Here is a 24,969-nt window from a genome sequence, read left to right as displayed (position 1 = left end):
TAGATCATGTAGCTGCTTTATATATGTCAGCTAGAGGGATGTTACCTAAAAAGGCCACAGAATCCCCTATTTTGTGAGTGGAATGCGCTCTAGGGGGTATAGTCAAAGTACTTTTGGCTTTAGCATAGCATGTTTGAATGCATTTAACAATCCATCTCACAATACCAGATTTAGAGATAGGATTCCCTTTATGAGGTGGAGCAAATGCTACAAATGCCTTTGTTCTTTGTATGTAGTACAATAAAGCTCTTTTAACACCAAGCGTGTGAAGAGCGCGTTCTGCTACAGAATCAGGTTGAGAAAAGAAAATTGGTAACTCAACCGATTGGTTTATATGAAAAACAGAAACTACTTTGTGAAGGAATTTGGGATTGGTCCGGAGAACTATCCTGTCTTTGTGTAGCTGAAAGAAAGGTTCTTCTAGCGTGAATGCCTGTAGCTCACCAACTCTCCTCAATGATGTGAAAGCAATGAGGAAAGCAACTTTCCATGAGTGGAACTGTAAAGGGCATTGGCGTAATGGTATAAAAGGTGGACCCATGAGCCTTGTGAGGACAATGTAGAGATTCCAGACTGGTACAGGAGACATCCTTAGTGGTATTACCCTTTTTAAACCTTCCATGGAGGCTTTGACTACTGGAGCCATGCAAGTTACTGACCACTGGTGCATTGAAACTAGGGCCCTGAAAGGGATGACCTTAACCCTAGAAATCAGTTTGCAGAACAGGGAGGATGGGTGGGGCGATAAGGAATCTATCACTAATTAATGTTTCTTACAGATATATTGTTACCGAAGGCGAGTAACTTGCAGATTGAGTGCCTTGGTGCAGAACAAAGTGAAGAGTCGACATGGCACACATCCCTGTGTGCCATGCCCACAAACCACTGCCCTGACATACATTAGTCACCCCTCTAGCTGGGTGTCCTATGCCAGTGGTGAGGGTACAGGAGCATGAGCCCTGTAACCCTACAGTGCCCAAGTCCATTCCTGGGCACTGTAAGTGCAGTGCTGCCATTAAGAGTATATGGTGCTGGGCGTCTGTCATTACGAACTCCACAGCACCATAATGGCTACAATGAAGACTGGGAAGTTTGGTATCAAACTTCTCAGCACATTAAACCCACACTGATGCCAGTGTGAGATTTAATGTAAAATGCACCACAGAGGACATCTTGGAGATGCCCCCTGAAACTCGACCAACTCCTAGTGACCTGACTGAGTGGATGCTTAGGCTGCCACCACAAGACATGTTTCTGGACCCCTGGGTCAAGAGCTTGCTGCTCTCGGGGGCCTGAAACAATGCACATCCTGGGACGAGGTGTCCAGCCTCCTCCCTCAGGATGAGTTCACGAAGGAGAAGCTTCATAGGCATGGCGTCTTTGTGAGCCTCTCCAGACCAATTGCTGCTTTCAGCAACTAGTCTCCACTGGTTTTCCCCCCCACTTGGGCGGGAGAACCGGTGGGAAAAACAAGTGAGGAAAGGAGGTGTGCCCACCTCTGCCAACTACACCCCTCAGGTGGAGGGAGGCGAGGTGAAGCACAACCTCGAGACCCCGCCATCTTGAGGATGGGGGGACCCAGCCAACCAGGGACAGCCTCCTGCCCCCTCCCACAGGAGAGTGGCAGAATAGGGGGTGTACCCACCCCAGGGAAGGGACCCATTGGTCCCTGCCCTTTACCTACCTGTAACACCCCTAAATTTATATTTAGGGGGCACCCTGAACCTTGCTTTCTCAGATCCAGCCTACCTACAAGAAGAAAAGAAGAAGGGCGAAGTGCGGTGCAGAGCTAACAAGAGGACGACGCCCACTGACTTGGCCCCAGCCCTACAGGCCTGTCTCCCCTTGAACCTGCTCCTGCGAAATCCTGGCGTGTCCAGCAGCCAGTAACCTCACAAACCCCGGAGGACCTGCCTGCCTTCACTTCCCTGACGTGTTTAAACTGCAGCTGCGCGAATCCAGCCCACTCTGCACCCGCCGAACCCGACGCGAGTGGAAAAACACCACGAGGAGGTACCCCCAGCGATCCGGACCAGAGATCCGGCGACCCCTGACCTGCCTCAAGCCTCCAGACGACGCCTGCAGCCTCAATCCAGAGGACCACCCAACCGCGACCAGAACGGGTAAGAAAATCCGATGTCACAAGGCACCTCTGCACCCGATGCCCCACGGCCTTGTGTGCCCAAACCAACCGTGCCTAACCAATCCACCCAACTTACCCCTCAAAGTGATTGTCGCACCCAGAAGATCCTCGTCCCGAGCCTGCAGTGTTTCTTTGTCCCGGAGGTTCTCCACTGAAAACAGGGCACTCGACCTCAAAACAGCTCCCTGAACCTGGCAGCCCTAGTGCCGCTGAGGGTGCACTTTGGTGCTACTTTGGTCCCCAACTTGCCCTGAGCTTAAACCTAGGAGCTTTGCTCCCACAACCCAGTGGCCTGCTTGCCAGCAGCCACCAACCGGAGGCCCCCTATCCCCATTGGATAACATTGGGCCTCAACACTCGGCAGCCCTAGTGCCGCTGAGGTTGCAACAACAGTGCATCACTGACCCTGGGAGACCCCCGAGTCTAACCCCAGAACCTTAACTCCCACAGTCGATTACTTACCTGTGAACCGTTAACCTGTTTTCCTTCCATAGGATAACATTGACACTTTTTCTCCACAAACTTTCCAAGTGATGAGTTTTGAAACCTAAACATATTCTTTAAAAATCGCACAAATAACCAAAACGTGTTTACTCACCGGTTTGCAGGAAATGTCCCAGTGCTGAATCTAGGTATCCAGCACGGAGTTAGAAAAGTAACGTGAAAAGTAACTTACCTGCAATTTATTGTCGAAGCCCATTGATTTCAATGTACTGCACCAAAAAGTTTCTAAATGTGGAGTTTTGAAAACTGAAAATACTCTTTAACAAGCATTAAAAATGCAATAGGTCTCGCCTTCTATTAAGTTAAAGCCATTTGCTTTGCTACACAATACCATTAGCAAAGCAAATGGCTTTAACTTAATCAAAGGCGAGACCTATTGCATTTTCAATGCTTGTTTTTCTAAGCATTGGCCGCGCGTGCACACAACTCCCGCTTCTCCCCCTCCCCCACCACATATCGCGTCTCGCGGCTGCATCAATAAGATGTGGCCTAACGGTTAGAGCGTACGACCTCGAAGCTGGGTAACCAGGTTCGAGTCTCTGCGGCTCAACCTCTTGTGATTCTGGTCAAATCACTTCATCTCCCCACACCTAACAAAACATGGATGTGCCAGTCTGCAACAGCTGGTGCTCGTGTATAGCGCCATGATACCTCCGGGTTGAGTTCGAGCTATATAAAGTTGGAAGACAAAAAACACGGCTCTGCGGATCTCACACGCCCTCACACGTGCACTCACTGTCACGTGCCTCAGAGGTACTCTCGTGCTCGTGGGGGATACACTCTCTCCCCTCCATAAGTGCTCCTCCCTCCCAGAAGATTCACGCACTTCCTGGTGGTTGGCGAAGAGTGAGACACAAGCTCTCACGTGACAATGTCCGGGTATAGCGCCCCCGGTTGTTAAAGTCACCAGAGAAGACAGACACTTTTCTCTTTTAGAGCCGTCCCAGTTGGACTGGCTCGCCTGACTTCCTTTTGTGCTAAAAGGTTTCTTATCTTTATGGGTCCATGTGTTTGGCCCCATAAAGATAACAAACCTTTTACCCCAGCAGTAAGTCGGGGCAGCCAGTCCAACTGGGACGGCTCTAAAAGAGAAAAGTGTACGTCACTGGAAGCTCTTTTCCAATGGCTGGCCACCGTTTACCATAAACGGTGACGCTAGCCAATGGAAAAGAGGGGCGGGGCTTAAACCCAGCTTGTGAAAGCTACACTAAATCATTAAATCTCGCCAGCGAGACTGCGCACGTCTGCGCAGCCTACGCCAGGTGAGACCTAAAAATCATGTGAACAACCAAAACGTAATTACTTACCTGTTTCTAGGAAATGTCCCTGTGCTGAATCTAGGTATCCAGCACTGAGTTAGAAAAGTAACATAAAAAGTAACTTAACTGCAATTTACTGAAGAAGCCTATTCATTCCAATGTACTGTATTTGCTAAGTGTTGCATACTACTGCTCCCCTATAAATCAAACAAAGTACAATTTCTATTGCATTTTCAAACTGTCCTATATCCAGTAACTTATTACTGAAACATATTTAATGCTTACCTGTACCAGGTCTGCTTGGTTCTAAAAATAAACAGTATATTTTTATACAACAACAATTGGCCTAGAGTTCAGTTCATTTGTGTGAATTAATTTGCTGACTGAGTGGGTACATCAAATGCTTAACACTTTCCTCTGATACTGCCTTACTGCTCGACCAAGCTACCACTATTAGAGAGTAAGGTTCTATCTAACTTTAACCTCTGCCTATCTCTGGGGACACTTGGACTCTATACCTCTTTTTGGTGTAGTATATAAAGAGCCAGTTTCTTACATTGGTGGATCAGCGGTGCATACACAACTTGCATTTGTTGGACTACTTGGTTACCACCTAATCAAACGACAGAACTTTTAAAATTGCCTTTAGAATTCAGATTTTTCAAATTGCCCTTTTTTTCTAAACTACTAAAAGTCTTGTTAGGGCCTTGCTTAAGTCCCTTTAGAATTTTAGAAAATAGAAGGTCACAATAGTTAAGGGTAGAGGGATTAAAACTTTTTGATATAATGTCTCACAAACAGAACCCAGCTACTAGTGAAAGTAACCCTGACATACAGGACATGGTTGAGGAGCTCGACCTCACCCCTTATCTTCACTTGTCTGTCAAAGAGATAAGGTCCTTATGTAAAATAAAAAATATACCAATGGGTCAGCATCCGACCAAACAAGGGCTCCAGGAGCTCCTGGCTGAGTATGCCAAGGTCCACACATCTGAGAATGGTGATGACCAATCAGATGAGGAAAGGGATGAGGACGATGGGACTGGTAACCCACCCCCAATAATCCGTAGGGAGGAAAGGGTCCCCATACCCTTAACTCCAAGAATCAACCCCTGGGGACCTAGAGGCCACACAGGTGGGACAGGTTCCACTGAGGGCATTGAGGACAGCCTCAATGAGGAGGACAGTCTTTTAGCAAGGCTGGCCAAAAGATTAGATCTAGAGTCCAGACTCCTGGCTCTAGAAAAAGAAAGAAAGGAGATGGGTTTAGCAGCCATCAATGGTGGCAGCAATCCAAATAATAAGGATAAAGAGCAATCTTACCAACCATAAAATCCCTAATTCCTAAATTTGAGGAGGGTGATGACATCACCAAATGGTTCACTGCCTTTGAGAGGGCTTATGACATGAGAAAGGTGAAGAAACCTCTCTGGGGGCACTCCGGTGGGAACTGTTCTCTGGTAACTGCAGAGACAGGCTTCTGACCCTCTCTGGGCCAGATGCAGGGTCCTATGACCTTATGAAGAGAACTCTGATTGAGGGATTTTGACTCACCACTGAGGAGTACAGAATTAGAATCAGGGGGCTCACAAAACCCAGAACCAGTCCTGGATTGATTTTGTAGACTACTCAGTAAAGACACTAGATGGTTGGTTAACTGGACACAATGTGCATGACTTTACTGGACTTTACAATTTGTTTATGAAGGAACATATTTTAAGTAACTGCACAAATGAAAAGTTACATCAGCATTTGTTAGACCTAGGTCTAATTTCTCCCCAAGAATTGGGAAAGAAGGCAGACCACTGGGTCAAGACTAGGGTGACTAGGACAACCACTGGGGGTGACCACAAGAAAGGGGTTACAAAACCTCCCCAGGGGAAAGGTGGTGAGAAGAACAAGTTACTTACCTTCGGTAACGATATATCTGTAAGAAACATTAGTTAGTGTTAGATTCCTTACCTTAGAATATCCCCAGGCGTCAGACTGGATCCGGAAAGTTTGCTAGCAGTACCTCTGCACGTCACTAGGTGGCGTCATGTGGCTCCACGTCAGTCGCTGGCGTCGTATGCGCCGAGATGACGTCACAGAGACTACCCAGGCCCGCTGACGTCAGTTCTGTACACTACTTTTCGTGCCAGGAACACAGAGCCATGCAAGACACTGACCACTGGTGCATAAAACTAGGGCCCTAAAAGGGATGACCTTAACCCTAGAAATCAGTTCGCAGAACGGGGAGGATGGGTGTGGAGGTAAGGAATCTAACACTAACTAATATTTCTTACAGATACATCGTTACCGAAGGTAAGTAACTTGTTCATCTGAAAGAAACACGTTGGTGTTAAATTCCTTACCTTAGAATAGATACCCCAGCAATACCAACCCCGGTGGTGGGTCTGCAAACTAAGATCACACCAGAAAATCCCAGAGAACCGAACGGCCAAAGAAGCCATCCCTCCGGACTTGTCTGTCAAGGCAATAATGCTTGGTAAAGGTATGCAGCGAGGACCACGCAGCTGCCTGACAGATATCCTGCAAGGGACTCCCCGTCCCAGAGCGGTAGTGGCTGCTGTCGCCCGAGTAGAATAAGCACACAGCCCCACAGGATGCTCCTTTTTAGCCAAGGAGTAACAGGCTTTAATACACAGAACGACCCCCTGAGAGATGGTTCGTTTGTGCACAGCCCGACCTTTCTTGGCGCCCACGTAGCCAACAAAGAGTTGATGATCCACCCGGAACTGTTGTGTGCACTTCAGATAGAACGAGAGCGCATGTTTTGGGTCCAGACTATGGAGCCTCTCTTCCTCTTTCGAAGGATGCGGAGGCAGAAAGAAGGTGGGCAAAGTGATGGTCTGCCCGATGTGGAAGGGCGTGACAACCTTGGGCAGAAAGGAAGGACAGGTCCTTAACACCACCTTGTCCGGATGAACAGAAAGGAAAGGCGGTTGAGAAGAAAGAGCCTGGAGCTCACACACTCTTCTGGCAGAGGTGATAGTAACCAGGAAAGCAGTCTTTAAGGTGAGAAGACGTAAAGGACAGTTGTGAAGCGACTCAAAGGGAGCGCACATCAAATAAGTCAACACAAGATTCAAGTCCCACTGAGGCATTATAAAGAGGATCGGAGGGAACGTATGTGTAATGCCTTTCAAAAAACGACTAACAGGGGACTTGAAAAGAAGAACTTCTGAAAGAGGGGCAGAAAGGGGATCCACAGCCTTCGCTGTGCACCATGCCACAAATTTATTCCACCTGCAGGCCTAAACAGTTTTAGTGGAGGGGCACCTAGCTGCCAAAATAACATCACAGACTTCAGCAGGAAGGTCAAAAGCTGTCAACTGATGCCGCTCAAGCTCCACGCATGGAGGTGGAGGCTGGACAGGTTCAGGTGAAGGACCGTCCCCTGCTGCTGCGACAGAAGATCCTCCCGAGGACAGATTGCCAGACTGTGTAGCTCGGGATACCATACTATTGTAGCCCAATCCAGAGCCATAAGAATGACATGGGCCCGGTCGCGCCTGATTTTCAGCACTCTGGGCAGAAGTGGTATAGGTGGAAAGGTGTACAACAGACCGCAACTCCACTCGTGACGAAAAGCGTCTCCGAGCGAGTGCTGCCTTGGAAATTCCAACGCGCAGACTTGATGACACTGCACGTTCTCTTCAGTGGCGAATAGATCCAACCAAGGCTCTCCCCACTGCAGAAAGAGACCTTGCACCACGTCCGAGGTCAGACGCCATTCGTGATCCAACATACATCTGCGGCTGAGTTTGTCCGCCCTGGCGGTCAGGGAGCCTGCCAGGTGTTGAACCACCATAGCCATGCCCTGATGTTCCAGCCAGGTCCAGAGGCGTAGAGCCTCCTGACATAGGGTCCACGACCCCACCCCGCCCTGTTTGTTGCAATACCACATGGCAGTGGTGTTGTCTGTGAACACCTGCACTACCTGTCCCCAGAGAGGAAAGGAAAGCTTCAGAGCAAGTTGGATCGCCCGGAGCTCCAGAAGGTTGATATGGAGCCGGGACTCCGCCGGAGACCAGAGGCCCCTGATCTCCGCCTCTCCCTTGTGGCCACCCCATCCCTGGAGGGACGCATCCGTCACCACTGTGAATTCCGGTTGGGGAAGGGAGAGGGATCTGCCATTGCGCCCAATCGCGATTCGTGAGCCACCACTGCAATTGACGTGCAGTGCCCTCCGAGATCTGGACGTGATCGGACAGGTTGCCCTGATGCTGTGCCCACTGAAACTTCAGGTCCCACTGCAGAGCACGCATTTGCCATCTGGCATGTTGCACTAGAAGGATGCAGGAGGCCATCAGGCCCAGGAGCCCGAGGGTCATCCTGACAAACCCGGGATAGAGGCTGAAAGATCGAAATCATAGCCTGAATATCTCAGATCCGCTGTTCGGCAGGATAGACCCGAAACTGCGCCGAATCCAGAACCGCTCCGATGAATTGGAGCTTCTGAGAGGGACTCAGGTGCGACTTCGGCACATTGATGGAAAACCCCAGCAAATGCAGGAGGTCGGCCGTAGTCTGGAGGTGGGAGACGACCGTTTGGGGCGAGCCTGCCTTCAACAAACAGTCGTCTAGATAGGGGAAGACTGAGACCCCCGATCTGTGCAGATGAGCTGCGACCACCGCCATCACTTTCGTGAACACCCGAGGGGTGCTGCTAAGGCCAAAGGGGAGCATGGTAAACTGAAAGAGCTTCTGGCCCACCATGAACCGCAGGTAACGCCGGTGGGCCAGCAGGACGGGAACATGAAAATAGGCGTCCTGCAAGTCTAACGCTACCATCCAATTTCCTGGATCGAGAGCAGACAAGGCCTGAGCCAAAGTCAACATCTTGAACTTCTCCTTCCGGAGGAAGCAGTTGACGTTCCAGAGGTCCAAGATGGGATGCAGACCCCCTTTGTTCTTCTTGGGGACCAGAAAGTAGTGGGAATAACAACCACTCCCTACTTCTGGCCCAGGAACGCACTCTATGGCCCCCTTGGCGAAGAGGGCCGGGACTTTCTGCTGGAGAAGTACAAAGTGTTCCCCCGACATGCGGTGGTACTGAGGTGGCATGGCTGGAGGGGTGGACTGAAAGGGAAGGGAGTAACCCTTGCGGATGATCTGCAACACCAACTTGTCCGATGTGATAACGTGCAGTGGGGGAGGGGATGGCGGATCCTGCCACCAACTGGCGTGGGGTGGCCCCCAAAGAGAGGATTAGGAAGGTTTGGAGGTAGAAGCAATGGGGGCGGAGGTGGACTGACCCCCACGCTGATTCCCAGACCCGCCCCTGCGAAAACCGCGTCCGTGCAGAGGCTGGGTCTGCACAGGCTTGCTGAAGGAACGTGCCTGGGCGCCCCTGCCGTGGCCACGAAAGGAACGAAAACCAGGAGTGGCTGGGCTTTTCAGGAAAGGCCTAAGGACTTGGCCGTGGCCTGCGAGTCCTTAAAACGCTCCAGTGCACTGTTGGATTTATCACCAAACAGGGGAGTGCCATCAAAGGGTATGTCCATGAGTGAGCTTTGGACATCTGGCGAGAACCCGGTAGATCTCAACCAGGTGTGGCGATGAAGCGCCACAGTCGCAGCAATTGCTCTACCTAGTGAGTACGCTGAGTCCAAACCACACCAAATGGCGACTTAACCGCATCTTTACCCTCGGCAACAGCTTGGGACAGCACAGCTTGGGTCTCTTCAGGACACTGAGGCAACACCTGTGCAACTGTATCCCACACAGCGTGGGAATAGCGGCACAAGAGGCAGGCAGTGTTCACCGACCACAGCCCTAAGCTGGCCGAAGAGAACAACCGCTTGCCGAACTGCTCAAGCTTCTTAGAGTCCTTATCCGGCGGAGCCGTGGGAAAGGCACTCTGGGATGTCGAAACTTGGATGACCGGGCTCTCAGGCATAGGATGATTGGTCAGAAAGGCAAGGTCATCCGGCGTCGGGCGATGACGCCTGGCGACGTTCTTATCCACAGGGGCCCCTGTGGCTGGCCGCGACCAAGTGCCCAGTAAGACATCAGTGAGGGTGTCATTAAATGGCAGCAGGGGCTCTGACGAAGTGGACGCCGTCTGGAGCACCTCAGTGAGGAGATTAGTTTTCAGGGCCATCATAGGGAGATCAAGATTGAGGACCTCAGCTGCCCGACGGAGCACCATCGTGTAAGAAGCGCCCTCCTCCATGGTAGGCGGAGGAGAGGCAAACCCTGGGTCAGAGGAGACATCAAGGCTTCCGGCCTCCTCTAACTGGTCCGCCCAGTCCGGCTCAGTCACACCGACGAGCAAGAGGGTCTTGGGACCCCTCCCAGTCGTCCTCTACCTCTGCCGTATGTGGTACAGACTGCGACGGCAGGGACCGGGGAAGGAACAAACGGCGCCAGGAACGGTGCCAGACGAGGCAGAACCGGCGCCAGACGGGACCGAACCGGCGCCATGTCCCAATGTGGATCCCAGGTAGGGACAAAAATGTCCTGGAACCTGGGCAGGGGCGGAACAAATGGCACCCACTGCGGTGCCGGAGGCGGAGTCAAGGGTGGCACTGGCACCGCCAGCGGGGGACCTTGTCGCGCCATGGCCGGAGCCAGCGGCGCAGGATCCTGCGACGCTGGAGCAGTCAGCGACGCCGAAGGCTTGACAGGATCCGGACATGGGACCGCGGCACCCAAGGGCGCAACGGCAGCAGCCTGAGACCTAAACAGGCAGTCCAAGGTAGCAAGAAATTCTTGCACCTGTGTGGGAGTCGCGGACGGACCCGGATAAGGTGGGTAGGCTGCGGGACTTCCGGGCTCCGAAGGAGCTGCAGCAGCAAAACCCCTGTCCCCCTCGTCCGCATCCGGGGACCGACGGGGGGACGTCGGAGAGCGACAACGCTTCTTCAACTTCTTTTTGTGTCGTCTCCTACCCGAATCAGAGGGTGAATACTTGGAGCCCGAGGAGCGATGATGGTGGCCCCGGGAGCATTCTCTAGAGTAGCCCCTGGACCATGAACGGAGCTGGGACGAGTGCCGAACCTCAAGCAGCTTCCGGCGCCGCTCCATCAAGGCCTTCGGGGCCATGGCCAGACAGTCCATACAGGACCGGGAGTCGTGGACGCTCTCCAGGCAGTAGAGACAGACGTGGTGGGGGTCCGCCATCGGCATTTTGCAACGGCAGGCCCCACAAGACTTAAAACCAGGCATCCCTACGTGCACTAGAGTAGACTCAAATTTACAGGAGACAAAAGTCTCAAAAAGACAGTCACAAAGTGACTAAGGTACGTGCTCTAACTGGATCTGCGCTTACTGGCGCAGAAAAAGAAAACTGACGTCAGCGCGCATGGGTGGCGCCTAAGTAGTCTCCGTGATGTCATCTCGTCGCATACGACGCCAGCGACGGACGCGGAGCTGCACGACGCCACCCACTGACGCACAGAGGTACTGCTAGCATAAACTTTTCGGATACAGTCTGACGACTGGGGATATTCTAAGGTAAGGAATCTAACACAAACGTGTTTCTTTCATATTCCCCAAGATAAAAAGTCGGAGTCTTCCAAAGGGCCCCAAAAACCTGCACAGGAGGGTGGGTCCCAAACTACTCCCTATACTCCACAGCCCTATAGGGGGAAGAACTTTGATCCTGCAAAGGCCTGGTGTAACAACTGTAAGAAGTTGGGACACTTAACTGGAGACAAGTCTTGCCCTAGCAAGAAAGCCCCTAGTCCTACAGTTACAGCTACTCCTGGTGTAGCAAGTCTCCAGTTGGGATCAACAGTGTGCCCAGAGCAAATCAGGTTGCACACTGAAGCAGTTCTAGTTTCAGATGGGGAAGTTGAGTTTGTCACTGTATCTGTGTGGCCACCCAACTTAAAGAAATACTTACAGTACCCTTGGATTAATGGAACTAGGATAGAGGCTCTGAGGGATACAGGTGCCAGTATCACTATGGTGAGAAACACACTGGTTTCCCTGAGCAATATTTGATTGGGCGTACTTACCCAGTCACCAATGCGGACTGTGTTACCACTAATCATGCAATGGCTATGGGGACATTAGACTGGGGGGGTTACTGGCCTGAAACAGGTAGTGGTCTCTCCAAAGCTACCAGCTGCATGTCTGCTTGGCAATGACCTGGAAACCTCAGCCTGGGCTGAGGTTGAACTAAAAACCCATGCAGCAATGGTGTATGTAAAAACAAGAGCACAGAGCAAAAGGCAGGGTGAAAAAGTGTTGGAGCCTGGAAGAATGGCCCAACCTACCAAGAACCAGCTTCTGTTCAGCAACAGGATCAGGACCCCAACCCCTCTCCTCAGGGAGAGGACTTGGACACCCCAGAGGGAATTGAGCCCCTGGAGCTTGACCCTTACCAGGTTGAACTTAGGCCCAGGGTGACCCTCTAGGGAAGAGATGTGCCAGGGGCAGCAAGACTGCCCCACTCTTGAAAGCCTTAGGCAGCAACCTGTTTCAGAAGCATAGGGAGATGTCAGTGGTACCCACAGAGTTTATTGGGAAGAGGGAATACTGTACACGGAGGCAAGGGACCGCAATCCTGGAGCCTCCAGGAGAGTGGTAGTGCCACAGAAGTACAGGGAGTTCCTCCTAACTGTAGCTCATGACATCCCCCTAGCTGGACATCTGGGCCAAACCAAGACTTGTGAAAGGCTAGTTAGCCACGTTTACTGGCCCCAGATGCACCAAAAGGTGAAGGAGTTTGTCAGCTCCTGTGTTACCTGTCAAGCCAGTGGCAAGACAGGTGGCCAGCCAAAGGCCCCCCTGATACCACTGCCTGTGTTGGGGCTCCCCTTTGAAAGGGGAGGTGTGGACATAGTGGCTCCACTTGAACCTCCCACAGCCTCAGGGAACAAGTTCATACTAGTGGTAGTGGATCATGCCACTAGGTACCCTGAAGCAATTCCACTTAGGACTACTACAGCTCCTGCAGTAGCCAAGGCCCTCATTGGTGTCTTCACCAGGGTAGGGTTTCCTAAGGAGGTGGTTTCAGAAGGAGGTTCCAACTTCATGTCTGCATACCTGAAACACATGTGGAAAGAGTGTGGAGAGCAGTACAAGTTTACCACACACTATCACCCACAAACCAATGGCCTTGTTGAGAGATGTAACAAGACATTGAAAGGCATGATCATGGGGCTTCCTGAGAAACTCAAAAGGAGATGGGATGTCCTCTTACCATGTCTGCTTTGCGCTTACTGGGAAGTGCCACAGAAGGGAGTAGGGTTTTCCCCCTTTGAACTTCTGTTTGGCCATCCTGTGAGGCGACCACTCTGTCTTGTAAAAGAGGGTTGGGAGAAGCCTCTCCAAGAGCCCAAACAAGATATTGTGGACCATGTGCTTGGCCTAAGGTCCAGAATGGCTGAGTACATGGAAAAGGCATCCAAAAATCTTGAGGCCAGCCAGGAGCTTCAGAAGCACTAGTATGACCAAAAAGTTGCACTGGTTGAATTTCAACATGGGAAAAAGGTGTGGGTTGTGGAGCCAGTGGCACCAAGGGCACTCCAGGACAGATGGAGTGGCCCTTACCCTATCCTAGAGAAAAAGAGTGAGGTCACCTTCTTAGTTGACCTGGGCACAAGCAGGACACCCAAAAGGGTCATCCATGTGAACCGCCTAAAGTTCTACAATGACAGGGCTGACATCACCATGCTAATGGTGACTGATGAGGAACAGGAAGCAGAGAGCGAGCCTCTCCCTGACCTCCTCTCCTACAGCCCAAAAGATGGGTCAGTGGATGGAGTGGTCTTTTCAGACATCCTCTCTGCCCAACAGCAGACTGACTGCAAGCCAGTCTTGCAAGAGTATGCTAAGCTCTTTTCCCTGTCCCCTGGTCTGACAAACTGGTGTACCCATGATGTGGACACTGATGACAGTGCACCTGTCAAAAACAAAATCTATCGACAGTCAGACCAAGTAAAGGAAAGCATCAGAGCTGAAGTCAGCAAGATGCTGAAGTTAGGGGTTATTGAACCCTCAGAGCCTCTGGGCTAGCCCAGTGGTTCTGGTCCCAAAACCTCACCCACAAGGGTGGAAAGAGAGAAATGAGGTTTTGTGTGGACTATAGAGGACTCAACTCTGTCACCAAGACAGATGCTCACCCTATCCCAAGAGCAGATGAACGAACAATTGTTACTTACGTGTAAACAGGTGGTTTTCCAGTATTGGTGTCTTTCATAGATTCACATGCTTGAATATTCCCCGTCGTCGGAGTGGGAGTCCCACGGTAAATAAAAATAGCAATATATATAGTCATAATATACATAAATAATCCCATAAATAGAGCTATGCAGGTGTAAAAACACCAAGAATGTACCTATATGAAATCTCCATAGGGATACATGGAGAGAGAAAAAAGACATTTGTAGTCTATCTCTGTCATTATCTTGGTCCAAACTACAGCCAATCAGGCGTCAGCACCTCTCCTGAACCTTCTCCTCAGAGTTCCTGACCTCAGATTTTCGTAGCACCAAAGTGTATGCATAGTTTATGAGGAGGAAAAAGCCTCTGAAGGGAGGAGGGAGGGTCGCATGTGAATCTATGAAAGACACCAATACTGGAGAACCACCTGTTTACAGGTAAGTAACAATTGTTCTTCTCCAGTATTGGGGTGTCTTTCATAGATTCACATGCTTGAATATGAATAGAAAGCAGTAACCATATTATTGTTTCCATAATGACATCAACGTGAGATCGCAATGATCATAACCTTCTTATAAAAACATCACATATATATATATATACATATATCTGTTGACATACAGCATGTATATAAATGCAATGAATAGTATTGAACAGTAAATGGAAACAATATGGAGGCGGGAGGAAGAGGCTCACCTTATTTAAAATGATTGCGCAGCACTGCCTGTCCCACTGCAGCATCCTCCTCGCTTAAGGCCGCCAAGCAGTAGTGCTTAGTAAACGTGTGTCTGGTCGACCACGTAGCTGCTCTGCAGATGTGTTGCAAAGGTACTCCAGCAAATAAGGCGGTAGATGATAATACTGCCCTAGTGGAGTGTGCTCTCACTGAAGACTGCAGTGGTTTGCCTTTTGATGGTAGAAGACAATAGCCGTCGAAATCCAGCGTGCAATCGTCGGTTTAGTAACCTGACGTCCTTTATGACAGCGTCCATACGTTATAAAAAGCTGATCGGATTTTCGAAACGAAGCTGTCCTGCTGATGTAGAACTTTAAACATCGTTTCACATCCAAAGAATGCAACCTTTGCTCCGCAGGTGTCTGAGGATTAGCAAAGAAAGTCTTTAATATCACTGGCTCGTTAATATGAAAATCAGAAGGCACCTTGGGTAGGAATGATGGATTGGTACGCAACACTACAGCATCCGGTTTGAACTGCAGGAAAGGAGGTTTGATGGTAAAAGCATGGATGTCACTGACAGGACGTGAAGACGTTAGTGCCAGAAGTAGGGCCACTTTCCAAGTGAGATATTTTAAGTCGGCCTTGTGAATGGGCTCGAACGGTGGTCTCATCAATTGCGCTAACACAATGTTAAGATGCCACAACGGAGGAGGGCGCCCAATTGGCGGAAATTTTCGAAATAAGCCTTTAAAAAATTGGCGGATTATTCTTGAGGAACAAAGGGAATTTGATCCATCCTGTCGGAAACGGGAAATCGCTGCTAGGAAAACCCGTAAGGTTGCATGGGACAGTCCGGAACTAGCTAAGTGCAAGAAGAAAGGTAGTAATTGGTGTGCCGTGGAATGTATTGGGTGGATTCCGTTAGAAGCACACCAGTGGCAGAATCTCTTCCATTTCAACTTGTAAGTCCTGACTTTAGAGGGTGCTCTTGCTTGAGCCAAAATGTCTCTACAATCCTTGGGGATGTCTAGATGGGCGAACTCATGGTGTTCAGGTTCCAGGCCGATAAGCTCAGTGAGGAGGGATTCGGATCACAAATTCTCCCTTCGCTCATCGTGAGCAGATCTGTCCGAAACTGCAGGAGGATTGGTTGGCATTGGGACAGTAGGAGCAATTCTGAGAACCATGCCTGTCGGGGCCAGCGTGGGGCTATTAGAATCAGGTGGCAAGGTTGTCTCTTCATCTTCCAAAGGACCCGAGGTATGAGGGGAATTGGAGGAAAAGCGTATGCAAATAGATTGCACCAGTTCATCAAAAGGGCATTTCCCTGTGACCCTTTGTGGGGATGCCAGCTTGCATAATCTTGGCATTTTCGGTTCTCCGGCGTAGCAAAGAGATCCAGCCGTGGACGACCCCATTGCTGGAATATCCTCTCTAGAGTTGGTTGGTGTAATTCCCATTAGTGGGTCGATGAGGAGGACCTGCTCAGGGAATCCGCTAGGACATTGGATATTCCTGGTAGATTAACTGCTGTAATCATGATGCGATGACTGAGAGACCAGTCCCAAATTGATTGAGCTAACCTGGACAGACTCGGGGATTTCGTTCCGCCCTGTTTGTTGACATAGTGCATACAGGTTGTGTTGTCTGTCTGTATTAGCACTGATTCTCCTTGGATTAAGGGTAGAAATGATTTTAGAGCCAGAAGAATCGCCATAAGCTCCAACCTGTTGATGTGCCAAGTTCTTTGATGTGTTGACCACCTTCCTTTTACAGAGAGATCTTCCAAATGCGCGCCCCATCCCTCTAATGAGGCGTCTGTCGTGATTGTCCTGTCCGGCGTCACCGACAGAAATGAAGTGCCTTCTGCTAAGTTGGCTGGTATTGTCTACCATTCGAGTGCCGATCTCATTTGATCTGTGACACGTACCATGTCGTTGAAAGATCCCGAAACTTGACGCCATTGAACATCCAGTGCTTCCTGGATAGGACGTGTCCTTAGCCTGCAATGAGGAATCAAGGCAATGGACGATGATGCCATCCCCAGAAATGATTTTAACAGTCTTACAGAAACTGACTTTTTTGACCTGATCAAAGTCACCAGCCGTCGTATCTTTTGTAGACGCTCCTGGGAGAGAAACGCTTTTGCTGATACCGTTTCCAGAGTGGCTCCCAGAAAGTCCCTTTGTTGCGAAGGATGAAGTTGGGATTTCGCTGCATTTATGGAGAGACCTAATGAGCGAAACACCTCCTGGCAGAGAAGCGTGTGTTGTCGCAGCCGAGTGCTTGACTGTGATTTTAGTAGACAATCGTCTAGGTATGGAAATATTTGCACTCCCTGGAGTCGCAGAAACGCTATCACTGGAGCTAGTACCTTTGTAAACACTCGAGGGGCCGAGCGTAGACCAAACGGTAACACCTTGAATTGGAAATCGTGTTGACCCACTCGAAAACGCAGGAACTCCCGATGACGTTGTAATATAGGGATATGAAAATAGGCATCCTGGAGATCTATCGTTGCCATGAACTCTTCCTGCGAGAGTAAACGCAAGATCTCTACTAGCGTCATCATACGAAAGGATTGGTTCTTTAGATATTTGTTGAGTGCCCTCAGATCGAGGATGGGCCTCCATTCTCCGTTCTTCTTTGTGATAAGAAAGAACCGGGAATAAAATCCTTTTCCCCTTTGAGATACTGGTACCAACTCTATAGCTCCTTTTTGCCTTAGAAGTCGAACTTGATGTAAAAGTTCTTTGATGTGAGCTGGTGGTGGTCCGGTGGGTGGTGTGGACGGAGGGAATTTGGTGAACTCTAAAGCGTGCCCCTTTTTCACAATGTCCAAAACCCAACGGTCCCTTGTAATGGAGGACCATTGAGAAAAGAACAGAGAGATTCGACCTCCAACTTTGTATGTCTGGTAAGAGTCATTGTCTTTGACGCGTTTCCTCTGTATGAGGATTTCCCTCTATACGACTTGGAGGCCTGCTGTCGTGATGATTGTTGGTGCTGGCTATAAGAATAGCGGTTGGATCCTTGATTATCGGGTCTGTATTGATTATTCCCCCTTCGAAAATTTGAGGAGGTGCCGCGTCCGCGTGCACCACGAAAATTTTGTCTTTGAAAATGTAAATTTCCGAGAGATTTAGCAGTCTCAGTATCTTTCTTTATGGACTGGAGCGCTTCATCGACGTGATTTCCAAATAACGCCTCTCAGTCATAAGCCATGTTTAGAATCATGGACTGCACCTCCTGGCGAAAGGATGTCGATCGTAACCACCCCTGCCTGCGCAGAACAGCCGCTCCAGCAAGCTGACGGAAACCCGTGCATGCGATGTCCACTGCACAATCAATCATTTCCGCAGACGTAGTTTCTCCCTCTTGGAGCAACTTCATTGCTTCGCCTTTAGATGGCTCCGGCAGTTCTTGAGCCAAAGTTGAAATATCAGCCCACACTTGTCGGTCATAACGACCCAAGATGGCCAAGGCATTAGGCGCTCTAACCACAGTAGAGGCCATTGAAGAAAACTTACGCACTATGGCATCCATTCGACGTCCGTCACGATCCGGTGGTGCGGTGACAGTAGACGCAGGATTTTTCGCCCTACGTTGCGCTGCCTGCGTAATGACGGACTCAGGTCTTGACTGACCCGTGAGGCATGCTGGGGTTCCTAGTGGTGCCTTATACTTCTTTTCTAATCGAGGCACCTGTGCTGGCAAGGTATTCGGTGTTTTCATCAACTTCTTGCCTTCTTCCCAAATGAAATCCACAATGGGAATAGTATGCGTCTGTTTAAATGGTTGACTCTTGAAATCATAAAGGAAACAATCTTCCTCTCTGCGCTCCGTTGTCAGTTCAAAACGTTGTGCCGCCCTTTCCATTAGTTGGTGAAAAGTCGCTATGTCCACTGGAGGTGAGTCACCAGATACTACCGGAGAGGGGGATGGTGTTTGTGCCTGGTAATCGTCCCACTCCGCCATATCATCATCATCGTTATCCACATCACCATCATCATCTGGGATCTCACCCTCTTCTCTTTCTTGAGGGACCTCCTCCACAAACTCATGGTGAGGTAACAACCTCGTTGAAGGCTGTCTTGGTGGTGCTGACGGCATCAGGGGTGAAGGATTTCCAATCGGCACCGGAGTTATACTTGTCGAAACCACAGGAGTTGACGGAACCCCAGGATGTTGTGGAGACAGAGGAAAACGTTGGTTATAATCGTCCAACATGCGTTGGAGATTAGCTATGAGTGATGTAAGAAGTTGGCCTGATGTATGATGTCACTAGTTATAGTGTACACCTTATATCAGTCCAAATACCCTTATGGTGATTGGTTGTAAAGTCAACCTTATAGACCAGCTATCCTAGTGGTAGCATGGACAAGAGCAGTCTTAGGCTAAACTCTGAATGGCATGTGAAGCCAGCTGTGATACCATATATAATCCCTTGAATACCAAATGAAAGGACACCACAGCAGATATATATAAAATAAAGTGTATTTATTCTAAGCAAACCCTCAGCACTCTTTATGAGATTAGAGGTAAGTACAACACAGTCTTATTTATGCATACATTAAGTCACACAGGTAAGTAATACAGTTAGGCCCTAGGGGCCACGCAAACCATATACTAAGTAAGTGGTATAAGAACCACTGTCACGGAAATAGAATAGGCCTAGGCCTAGGGAATCGCTGGGGCTACACTACACTAGCGTTAGTTAGGAAGTGGGAGGCCCACGGGATTCGTGTGCAGAGTGGAAACACTCACGCGTAATGCGTAAAAGTCAATAGCAATAGTACAGTTTAGAAAACGGTAGATTTAGGACACTTCCGGAGTAGCTAGGAAGTTGAGACTTGAAAACTAGACACTAGGATAGTCACTATCCTGATGAGCACCGGAGTACCCAAGTTACCTAGCCCACAGGCTGCGGGTGCATAGGGGTGAAGATGCGTCGTTTTCGTCGTCGACTCCTATGGATGCCTGAAGAAAGATGCTGACAGGCAGTCAGTGAAGAGTGTCCGGTGGATCCCAAGGCTGGGATCAAGAAGAGAGGAAACCTGCAAGCAGAAGGGACAGAGTCAAGGTCACTAGCCAGTGACCACGTGGAACCAGGAAGGAACCAGGCGATGTCGTGAAGATTGCAGGTGAAGGTGAAGCTTGTCGCTGCAGCCAGGAGGACCAGGAAGCGTCGAGGACGACCAGGACCAGGAGGCGAGCTGTCCCACGAAGGCTCTTGCTGTCGGCGGCGTCAAAGTTGGACTAGGACTCACCAAGCCTTGGCAAGCGGAACCCACGAAGAACGAAGGACTTGCTTCTGGTGCAGACCAGGAAGGTCTGGGGTGCTGCTTCTTTGCAGAGAAGCGGGAGCCAGTCTGGAGGAGCCAAACCAGCGCAGAAGATTTCAGGGTGCGTCGTCACAAAGGCCACTAGCCAGCGGGCAAGCAACCGGACAGACGCGGCAAGCAGGAAAATGCTGAAGGGCCCCACGCAGGACTCGTGGAGTGTGGGGGGCTGATCTTCGGTGCAGATGGGGCTTGGGGTTGGGGCTTCTCAATCCCCGGTGCACAACTTCGAGGGTACCTCAGAAGCTGCGCTTTAAGTTACTAGCCACTTTTTCCAGGTAGCCGGTCCCACGTCGCTAGTCGCCTCCACGGATCTCAGCTCTGCTGTAGATGTGGATCAGGGTCGGAGAAGTCTGGAAGTCAAGGCTCTGGTCAGGCTCTGCAGTCGGTTCATCGTAGAACGTGGGCAAAGCAAAGGGTAGTCTCTTGATGGTGCATGTTTGCACAGGGTAGCCACTCCTTGGCTACAAAGGAGATTCTTCAGTCTTCTTCTTTCGTCGAATGTTGAAGGTCCAGAGTTTCTGTTCAGTTTTGCAGGTTCAGGATAATCTAAAGTCTTGAGGCCCAACTCCCACTCTTATACTAATCTGGGGGGCTGGGATACCTGCTAGGTCACGCCTTATGGGTGGGACCTGGGAGGGGGTGGTTACACCCACTTCCCTTTGTCCAGTTTCGCGCCAGAGCTGGGGCTGGAGTGCCCCAGCGCCGGTTTGAACTGGACTATGCAAGGAACACCTTGTGTGCCCCAGGCATGTCTCATTCCTTTCAGCCCACCCTGCCCCAATACACTAAAGGCTGTCTGGGGAGGTGCTAGCACCTCCCCAAGCAGGAAACCTATTGTCTAGGCCTCCCTGGCTGGGATCACTCCCAGCTGCAGGAGGTCAGACTTGTGTCGTGGCAGCAGCATCCATTTTGTGATGCTGAGGCTTTGGTCAGAGGCTAACAGTTGAAGTATGATTTTAACATGTCTTTCCCTCTAGAAGGGGGGAATAATATTCTCATGTCCAGAAATGGCATGGGGGTATTATTCCACAGTGTTAGACACCTTACACGACATGTTTCGATAAAGCCAAACCATAGTTACCATAACCGTCTAAGATTATAAGGCACTTTAAGAGTATATGGTAGGCTATATCATAGAACAGCTATAAGGACAAGGTTCCGAAAGCTGCAGACAGGCTCAGCTCATGCTAGAGCACCATCTCACATGTTACCAAGCACTCTGCCTCCAGGATTGTCAAGGCCTGCCATAGGAGTGTCTGATAGGTACACATGTGTCTATATGTAAGTTAGGTATAGGAATACTACACCTAAGCAAGGGGTGATTACACGACCTTGCCCCAGCTGAGTGATCAGCCAGTTGTGTCAAAATGGAAGGCCAGGCCAGGGGTGGCATAATACATGCTGCAGCCCCTGGTAGGCCTAGGGTACACCTATGCCCTGGGTACCTAGGGTACACTGTACAGGGGCCAATAAGGTGATCCTATCCAAATGGGTTATGCACCTAAAGTACATAGTATTAATTTAGAGAGAGAACAGCAGGGCTGTGGGTCTGATTAGCAGGCCCACAGCCACATCTAAGTCGAAAACCAGTAAAGCAAAAGCAAAAAGTGGGGGTGAACATAGAAAGCAGACCCTACTCTCCTACAAGTGACAATGGCAGAGTCGCCGTTGAATTTTTCGCAGGGACCTGCTGCATGTAATCTGCATCTTCAGCCTCACTACTGTCATCTTGGCATTTAATTATTAAGTCGGATGGGCTTTGCGCCGTACCAAAAGATTCAGGTAAACCTTCCTCGGACTCCTGTTCAGAATCTGTCGCAAATAATGGTGATGGAAGCTGCGACTCCTCTACAGGAATAATCTCGTCTTGCCTATCTAGGCCAGTACTAGGTGGCAATGGTATAAAGGGAACCACAGCTAAAGATGAAACCGGCGCTGAAGTCGCGGGAGGCAGCTGCTCCCTCAATGACCTTTGAGCAGATGATAGTCTGTTCACTTTTATCCTTATTGACGAAACTGCCGTCGACGGCTGCATGGTAGTCACCGAGGACGTTTTCGGAGAGGGCCTCGTCGACGGAGCTACCGTCGATGGAACGGTGGTCGACGGAACAATCGTCGACGAAATTTGTGCCGACAAACTCATCGTCGTCGGAGCCGTCGTCGACGGAGCCGTCGTCGACCTAGCTGTCGTCGACCTAGCTGTCGTCGACCTAGCTGTCGTCGACCTAGCTGTCGTCGACCTAGCTGTCGTCGGAATCTTCTTCCTCTTCGTCGACGGAGTAGCCGTCGACGAGATCGACGACTAAGTCGATCTCACACTCTTCGTCGACGACGAAGTCTTCGTCGACGGAACCTTTTCCTTCTTCGTCGACGACGATGTAATGGGCAATATAGAAGTCACCGACCTTGTGGTACTGATGGTTACCGTCGACGAGGATAACGTCGACGGGACAATCGTCGACGAACACGCTGCTGATGTCGTCGTCAGAGTCACCGTCGACGAGCCGGACACTGCAAATTTCGTCGTCGGAAGCATAGTCGACGAGGCGGCCAGTCTTTTTCCAGAAAACTGGGAAGTAGACGCCTCAACAACCTCAGAACTAGGTCTCGAAGGTGACAAAACAGTAGGTGAGTCAACAGACGTGGCAGATGTTAGAGCCAAAGACAGTTTCTTTTTCTTCAGGAAGGGAGATGGCAACTCCTGCACACTACTGCGCTTTGAGGCTGTCTGAGAACGGCCAGAAATAAGGCTTTCAAAATCAGAAACTGGATCCTCCTTATCTTTCAGTCTCTGTAGCCACAATAAGAGACGGCCTTCCCTGTCCTTCAAAGTCTTTGTAGAAAAGGTTCTACAAAATTTACATTTTGCCACCTCATGATCTGGGTACAAACAGTAAATACACTTACTGTGTGGGTCCTCAGAAAATAAACGCAGTTTTCCACACGAAGAACAAGGTCTAAACAAAGATTTCTTACTTGAAGACATTCTGACAGACAAAAACTGAGCAGAGCTCAGGGAGACTCCCTGTCACACGACGTGCGGTAGAAAATCTGAGGTCAGGAACTCTGAGGAGAAGGTTCTGGAGAGGTGCTGACGCCTGATTGGCTGTAGTTTGGACCAAGATAATGACAGAGATAGACTACAAATGTCTTTTTTCTCTCTCCATGTATCCCTATGGAGATTTCATATAGGTACATTCTTGGTGTTTTTACACCTGCATAGCTCTATTTATGGGATTATTTATGTATATTATGACTATATATATTGCTATTTTTATTTACCGTGGGACTCCCACTCCGACGACGGGGAATATTCAAGCATGTTAATCTATGAAAGACACCCCAATACTGGAGAATGATAGATAAGTTGGGTGCAGCCAAATTCTTAAGTACCTTTGACTTGACTGCAGGGTACTGGCAGACTGGCATGGCCCCAGGAGCAAAAGAGAAAACAGCATTCTCCACACCTGATGGGCACTATCAGTTCACTGTTATGCCCTTTGGTTTAAGGAATGCCCCTGCCACCTTCCAGAGGTTGGTGAATCAAGTCCTTGCTGGGTTGGAGTCCTTTAGTGCAGCTTATCTTGATGATATTGCTGTCTTTAGTACCACCTGGCAGGATCACCTGATCCACCTTGGGAAGGTGTTAAAAGCCCTGCAAACGGCAGGCCTAACTATCAAGGCATCCAAATGCCAGATAGAGTAGGGCACTGTGGTGTACTTGGGCCACCTTGTTGGTGGAGGCCAGGTACAGCCCTTACAGCCCAAGATCCAGGCCATCCTGGACTGGGCAGCTCCAACAACCCAGACCCAAGTAAGGGCATTCCTTGGCTTGACTGGGTACTACAGGAGGTATGTGAAGGGATATGGGTCCATTGTGACTCCCCTCCAAGAAGATGCCTAAAAAGGTTAACTGGACAGTTAGTTGCCAAAAGGCTTTTGACACCCTGAAAGAAGCAATGTGCTCAGCACCAATTCTGAAGGCTGCAGATTATGCCAAGCAGTTCATAGTGCAGGCTGATGCCTCTTAGCTAGGGATAGGAGCGGTCCTATCCCAGACCAATGATGAAGGCCAAGACCAACCTGTTGCTTTTATAAGCAGAAGGCTTCTCCCCAGGAAGCAGCGTTGGAATGACATTGAGAGGGAGGTCTTTGCTGTGGTTTGGTCCCTGAAGAAGTGGAGACCAACCCTGTTTGGTACTCACTTCCTAGTTCAAACTGATCACAGACCTCTCAGATGGCCAATGCAAATGAAAGGAGAAAGTCCTACACTGTTGAGGTGGTCCATTTCCCTACAGGGAATGGAATTTGAAGTGGGACACAGACCTGGGACTGCCCATGCCAATACAGATAGACTTTCCAAGTTCTTCCACTTAGACAATGAGGATTCTAGGTTAGTCTCATCATCTTTCGTTGGGGGGGGGGGGGGGGTTAGAAAGTGCCCTCTTTCTTGCATGATATGCCCCCACTTTTTGCTGAATTGCTGATGTTATTTGACTGAGTGTGCCCTGGGCTCCTGCTAATCAGGTAACCAGGGCCTACGTTCCTTCCCTAAAACTGCATTGAAGCCTAAACCCATCTCTGGCCACATGTCAGCCCCTGGTAAATGGTACCCAGGGCACTGTGACGAGAGAAGGCCTCCAAGGGCTGCAGCACTTACTGTGCCACCCTCAGAGGCCCTGTACCCTGACACTCACACACTGCCTTTGCAGACTGAGTGTCTTGGTGCCAGTGGTGAGGGTACAGGAGCATGAGCCCTGTAACCCTACAGTGCCCAAGTCCATTCCTGGGCACTGTAAGTGCAGTGCTGCCATTAAGAGTAGATGGTGCTGGGAGGTTGTCATTACAAACTCCACAGCACCATAATGGCTACACTGAAGACCGGGAAGTTTGATATCAAACTTCTCAGCACATTAA

At 49.9% G+C, this 24,969-nt stretch overlaps 1 protein-coding gene across 16 annotated transcripts in view; it reads right to left on the bottom strand.

Annotated features, from left to right (window-relative positions):
* KIF1B (kinesin family member 1B) overlaps positions 1-24,969 on the bottom strand; it is a 1,461,559-nt gene that overhangs the window by 488,542 nt on the left and 948,048 nt on the right. The window lies entirely within an intron of this gene.

The sequence above is a fragment of the Triturus cristatus genome, chromosome 1_2, assembly GCF_964204655.1.
Source record: "Triturus cristatus chromosome 1_2, aTriCri1.1, whole genome shotgun sequence".
NCBI lineage: Eukaryota > Metazoa > Chordata > Amphibia > Caudata > Salamandridae > Triturus > Triturus cristatus.
This window is presented reverse-complemented; position numbering and strand designations above follow the sequence as displayed.